Below are 6000 nucleotides of genomic sequence, written 5' to 3'. Positions count from 1 at the left end.
TCCGGGGGTTCGACTCGGACGAGGACCCGATACGAGACGCCCGTTCCCCGGAGGGGTCACCCTCGGGATCTGCCTCAGAACCCTCGTATTGGTGGGACGATAGACCAAAGGAGCAGTGGCGCAGGAAGTGGCAGGAAGGTCCAGGACGAGCAACGCCACCAGGAGGAAGTGAGGGAGAGACGGACATGGACGTTTGCGGGGACGACCCTGGTTTCGAGCACGGCGGCACAGAGATGGAAGCGGAGGTGACCGTCGTCGACGAGAGCAGGGAGGCAGAACCGGGAGACTTCAGATGGAGGCCCGCCACGGGAAGCGAACTGTATCCGACGTTCGTCCCTCTGACACAGCAGCACCCAGTTCCCGCACCGGAAAGAGGGGAGGGGGGAACGGGGGGCTTCGAGGGGGGGATGGATGTCAGGGGTTCAGGAGCAGAGGCAAGGGCAAGGGAGGAAATAGAGAGCGAGGGGGAGGAGGCAGAAGAAAAGATGAGTGATGACGACGACCCGAGATCTCCGAGTCTTTCCAGTGAATCAGAAGATTCACAGAAAGGAGCACCAGTGGTCAGGGCAAGGGGGGAGCCTAGGGGGACACCCCAGGAAGATAGAGCCAGAGGGGACTCAGAGGAGAGCAGTTGGAAATCGGGACCAGCGTCACAGCCAGAGAGCAGGGAAGAGGAGGAGCGCCAGAGATCAAGCGCTGGCAGCTCGCAACAGGGGGGAGGGCACGAGTCAGGAGTGGCCACACCTCCATCGGGGAGCGAAGAAACGGTCAGACGGAAAGTGGAAGGTTGGGCGCGCGCGCCAAGTTCAAATGCACGGGAAAGTGACGCAGTAGGCAGCCAGGAAAGGGAGCCAGGTCCTAAAGCCCGGCGCAAGGAGACAGGGAGTTCCGGGGGGTCGGCGTCAGAAGAATCCCGGAAGGAAGAGACCCCGGGGGGCAGAGGGACCCAGAGGAGAGCAGTCAGGAGGAAAAGGTGGAGCAGGGCTAGGATATTAAGTTGGTGCACAAGGGGCGGAGACTCAGACGGAGCTTCGCCGATCTAGCCATTAGACGTAGAGTTGCACGCAGCAGCTTGGGAATGGAAACTGTAACTCAATAAAGACTTTTACTTAATGACCGCTGGCTAGCGTGATCCTCTGTGAGCTAGGATCTTGAAGCAGCTCTGACACACGTCTTCAACGTTGATCCCAGGATCGATGAATAAGCCGGCTGGATCCCTCTTTTGCTCCCCAGCTGAACTCCTAGGGCTTTCGATTACCGCCCGGAAGATGGCTGGGGGTCCAAAAGGATCTTTCCAGGCAAAATGGCCCGGAGCCGGCTGAAGATTTCGGGGCCCCCAGTCAGCAGCTTGGCAGAACCGCAAGCCCCACGTTGGGCGCCAACTGTTACGGCTAAAATCTGGGTGCAGGGCTACTCTGCCACCCAGCTCGTCGGACTAGGTCCGTGGGTCCATGCAGAAGAAAATGAGCTCAGCCGGAAGCAGGAGCAAACTGCAGAAGATCCAAGTTTATTGCGCAACAGGTTCAAGGCGAGATTGAACAGCGAGAAAGGGGTGACATGAACTTTTGAAATTTCCTTCCATATCCCAGAATACAGTGCAAAATACATCCCAGTTACATCATGAATACATTAAGAGGTTGGGTTACACAGATTAACATATGGAGGAGGGAGGGGGAATATGCAGAGAGCTGGAGATATGGAGGAGGGAGGGGGGAATATGCAGAGAGCTGGAGATATGCGCAGATAAGCACATCCTGAGAAGACAATGGTCCATGTTTGCATAGTCTGTCACCTGGCATCGCCCGGAGGAAGGGCTTGGCAGATGGAAATAAATGGATATATTGTAGCGAAGAAGAAGGTGAAGAAGACATGCCCCCCCTTCCGTATCACACCCCAAGAAATCCACTTCTTGCCACCACCAACTCTGTCACTGCAGTGGGTTGGGCTGGATGACCCCTTGGGTCCCTCCCAAATCCCTATGGGTCTAAGATCCTTGGGCGAGGGTCCTGCAATTCTGCTGCCCGCTCTCCCGGGGTCAGCTGAGGCCCTGCTGGCAGGCTCCCCTTCCCCCTCCCACGCAGCGGGCCTTGCAACGCCAGCCCTGCGCGGCTGCCCCTGGCTCTGGCCTGCTCTTCTCCCCCCGGCTGGCTGTGGTGCCAGGCAGACGGCGGAGGCAAGTTAATTATAGCTCCAGAAGAGCCAGAAATAGGATTTACCCACCTTGGAAGAATGGCAGATGAAGGTGATAGACTATATGGGACTAGCAGAAATGACTGGCAGAATCCGAGACCAGGGAAAAGAGACGGCGGAAGAAGATTGGAAGAAATTTAAGAATTATCTTAAGAAATACTGTAAAATTTATGAATTTTAGAATGATGTGGTTTTTAAAATCAAATGGAGTACAGCTGTAAAGATTAAGTGAAAGGAAAGTAAGGATGATAATTAGACAAAATTAAGGGTGAGGATTTGCTGAACTAAATTTTTGAAATGGGAATGCAGATAGGGGAGGTATGAGGAGGTCGGTGAAATAAGTTTTATGAAAATAAGGTATTGAAACTATACTTGTTTTTTCTTTTTATTTTATTTTTGTTTTTGTTTGTGTGTATTGATATGTTTGTTATAATTTGTAAAATCCTAATAAATATTTATTAAAAAAAAGAAAAGAAATAGCTCCGGCTATTTATAGGAGCCTCTCTGAACTGGGTTTCTCCAGCAGCTCCTCACTCTGGGAGGCGGCAGAAGGCAGGCGCCCAAGGCAACACAGGCAGGATGAGGCCTCTGCTCTCTAAGGCAGCCCCCCCCTTGCATATGCCCCCCAGCCTAATTCCACGCAGGGAGAGGAGCAGAGTCCTGCAGTGCAGTGGGGGAGAGTGTCAGGCCCTGAGGGACCTGGGTTCGAATCCATGAAGGACGGTGGAATTAGAGCCTCTATCTCAGCCTGGCCTGCTTTGCAGGGCTGTTGTTGTGAGGATTAAAGGAGGCCTGGGGAAGATGACAAGGGTTTGAATCCCACCGCTCAGCCACAAAGCCCATTGCATGTCTTTGGGGCCGGTCGCTGTTTCTCAGGCTGACCTACCTCACAGGGTTGTTGTAGGGTTTATTATTAATTTTTTTGCAAAAAAATATTAGTTTTTTACAATATCAGCGACAAATGAAAACATAAAACAAACAAAACATAACAAACATAAATCATAACCTTATTGAAAATAACAGTTATTTACTTTGTAAAATGACTTCCTCATTTCCCCTTAGTTGAATTTCATTGCATATCCTTATAACGGTTTTCCAAATCCCAATTTTAAACCCTTTAAATTAAAGATTAACATTTAAATCTTCTCCTTCTTGTATTAGACATATTATTTTACCAGTTAACATAAATACAATCCTAAACCCAATAAGTATCTGGACGCTATTTCCAATTATTTTAGCTTAACAAATTTAGCTAAATCATTAAATTTCTTCCATTCTTCATGGTTTTCCTCCTCCTTCTGGTCGCAGACTCTTCTGGTTAGATCGGCTAGCTCCATAAAATCCATCATCTTCATCTGCCATTCTTCTACTGTTGGTAATTCTTGAGTTTTCCACTTTTTAGCTAACAAAATACGAGCCGCAGTTGTGGCATACAAAAATAAATTAACATCTTTCTTGGGCAATTCCGAACCTGTTATTCCAAGAAGAAAGGCCTCTGGTTTCTTTATAAATGTATATTTCAACATTTTTTTTCTCTTCATTATAAATATTTTCCCAGGAGTCCTTCACCTTGGGGCAGGTCCACCACATATGAAAGAATGTTCCTTCCTTTTCTTTACATTTCCAACATGTATTATCACAATTACGATACATCTTTGCTAATTTTACAGGAGTCAAACACCATCTATACATCATCTTCATAATATTTTCCTTTAACAAAGTACATGCAGTGAACTTCACTCCTTTCTTCCACAATCTTTCCCAGTCCTCAAACATTATATTATGTCCTAAATCTCTTGCCCAATCTATCACCACCGATTTAACCTGTTCATCTTTTGTATGCCACTCCAGCAAAAGCTTGTATATTTTAGATCAGTTTTTACCTTCAGTATCTAACAACTCCATCTCCAACTTAGATTTTTCCAAGGCAAAACCATTTTTCTTATCCAATTTATACAATTCGTTAATCTGGTGGTAATGTAGCCAATTTAGCTTATCTTTAATTTGCTCAAATGGTCTTAATTTATAACCTTCCTCTTCCTCTATTAATAAGTCATAATATCTCAACCATTTGGTATCCATATTTAATTTTTTCTGGGCCTTTGCCTCCATTGGTGAAAGCCATCTGGGCGTCTTTCTTTCTAAAAGATCTTTGTATTTTATCCAAACATTATACAACAATTTCCTAATTATATGATTTTTAAATGCTTTATGGGCTTTTACTTTATCATACCACAAATATGCATGCCAGCCAAAAACATTATCAAATCCCTCCAAATCTAGTAAATCTGTATCTTCTAATTTCATCCATTCTTTAATCCAACAAAGTGTGGCAGCTTCAAAATAGATTTTTAAGTCTGGCAGAGAGAATCCCCCTCTTTCTTTAGAATCCGTAAGTAATTTGTATTTAATTTTGGGTTTCCTCCCCTGCCAGATAAATCTAGAAAGAGCTTTTTGCCATTCTTTAAAACATTTCACATTGTCTATAATTGGGAGGGCTTGAAACAAAAAAAGCATATTTGGCAGCACATTCATCTTAATCACAGAAATCCGGCCCATTAATGACAATTTTAAGTTAGACCACACCTCTAAATCTCTTTTAATTTCATTCCATATTTTCTCATAGTTCCTTATACAAATTCAATTTTCCCCCAGACAGGTTCACCCCCAAATATTTAACTTTTTTTCACAAAATCTAGGCCCGTTTTTTTCTTGTAATATTTTCCTTTCTTCATTATCCAGATTTTTCTCTCTTACTTTGGTCTTGCTCTTGTTTAATTTAAATCCTGCTACCTGACCAAACTCATGTATTAGCTCCAGTGCTTTAACTGCACTGGAGTCTGGATCTTGTAATGTCAGAACTAAATCATCAGCAAAGGCTTTTAATTTGTATTGTTTCGAACCTACTGTAATACCTTTAACTTGTTCATCTTTTCTAATCATACTTAGCAAGACCTCCAGAACCGAGATAAACAGCAGAGGGGACAGCGGGCACCCTTGCCTGGTTCCCTTCTCAATTCTAATTTCCTCTGAAACCACATTATTTACAATAATTTTAGCTTTTTGTTCTTGATAGATCGCTTTAATACCATTTATAAATTCATGACCTCTCCCCATACTCTCTAAGTTATATAACATAAAACTCCAAGAAACATTGTCAAAAGCTTTCTCAGCATCGATAAACATTAACATTGCTTTACAAATCTTTCTTTCTTCTAACTTTTCCAAAATATCCACAACATTTCTAACATTGTCTTTCATATGTCTTCCAGGCAGAAATCCTGCCTGGTCCTTACGAATATACTCAGATAAAACCTTTTTTAGCCTATCAGCCAGTATATTTGCAAAAATTTTATAATCCACATTAAGTAGGGAGATCGGTCTGTAGTTTTTTACGTTGGATCTATCCTGACCCTGTTTAGGAATCAGAGTAATGTAAGCTTGTTTCCAGGTTTCAGGTGCTTCCACCCCCCCCCACCCCCCGTAAAATTGAGTTAGATATTTCTTCCAGAGGTTGTATAAGCCAATCTTTCAATGTCTTATAATATTTCGCTGATAGACCATCAGGTCCTGGTGTCTTGCCAAGTTGCATTGAATTTATTGCATGTTCCACTTCCTGACTTGTAATTACGCCATTTAGTAGATTCTTTTTATCTTTCGGAATCCGTTGCAGTCCGTTGTTCTTTATAAATTGCTCGATTTTCCCTAGATCTTCTTTTGCTTTTTTATACTGTTGCTTATAATATTTATGAAAGTTTAGATTTGAAGGGAAAAGGAAGAGTTAAAGAATTTTGGTTGCTGTGGTTTAGA

This window comes from Podarcis bocagei, assembly GCF_964188305.1.
Source record: "Podarcis bocagei genome assembly, chromosome: 18".
Classification (NCBI taxonomy): Eukaryota; Metazoa; Chordata; class Lepidosauria; order Squamata; family Lacertidae; genus Podarcis; species Podarcis bocagei.
Note: the sequence above shows the minus strand (reverse complement) of the source record.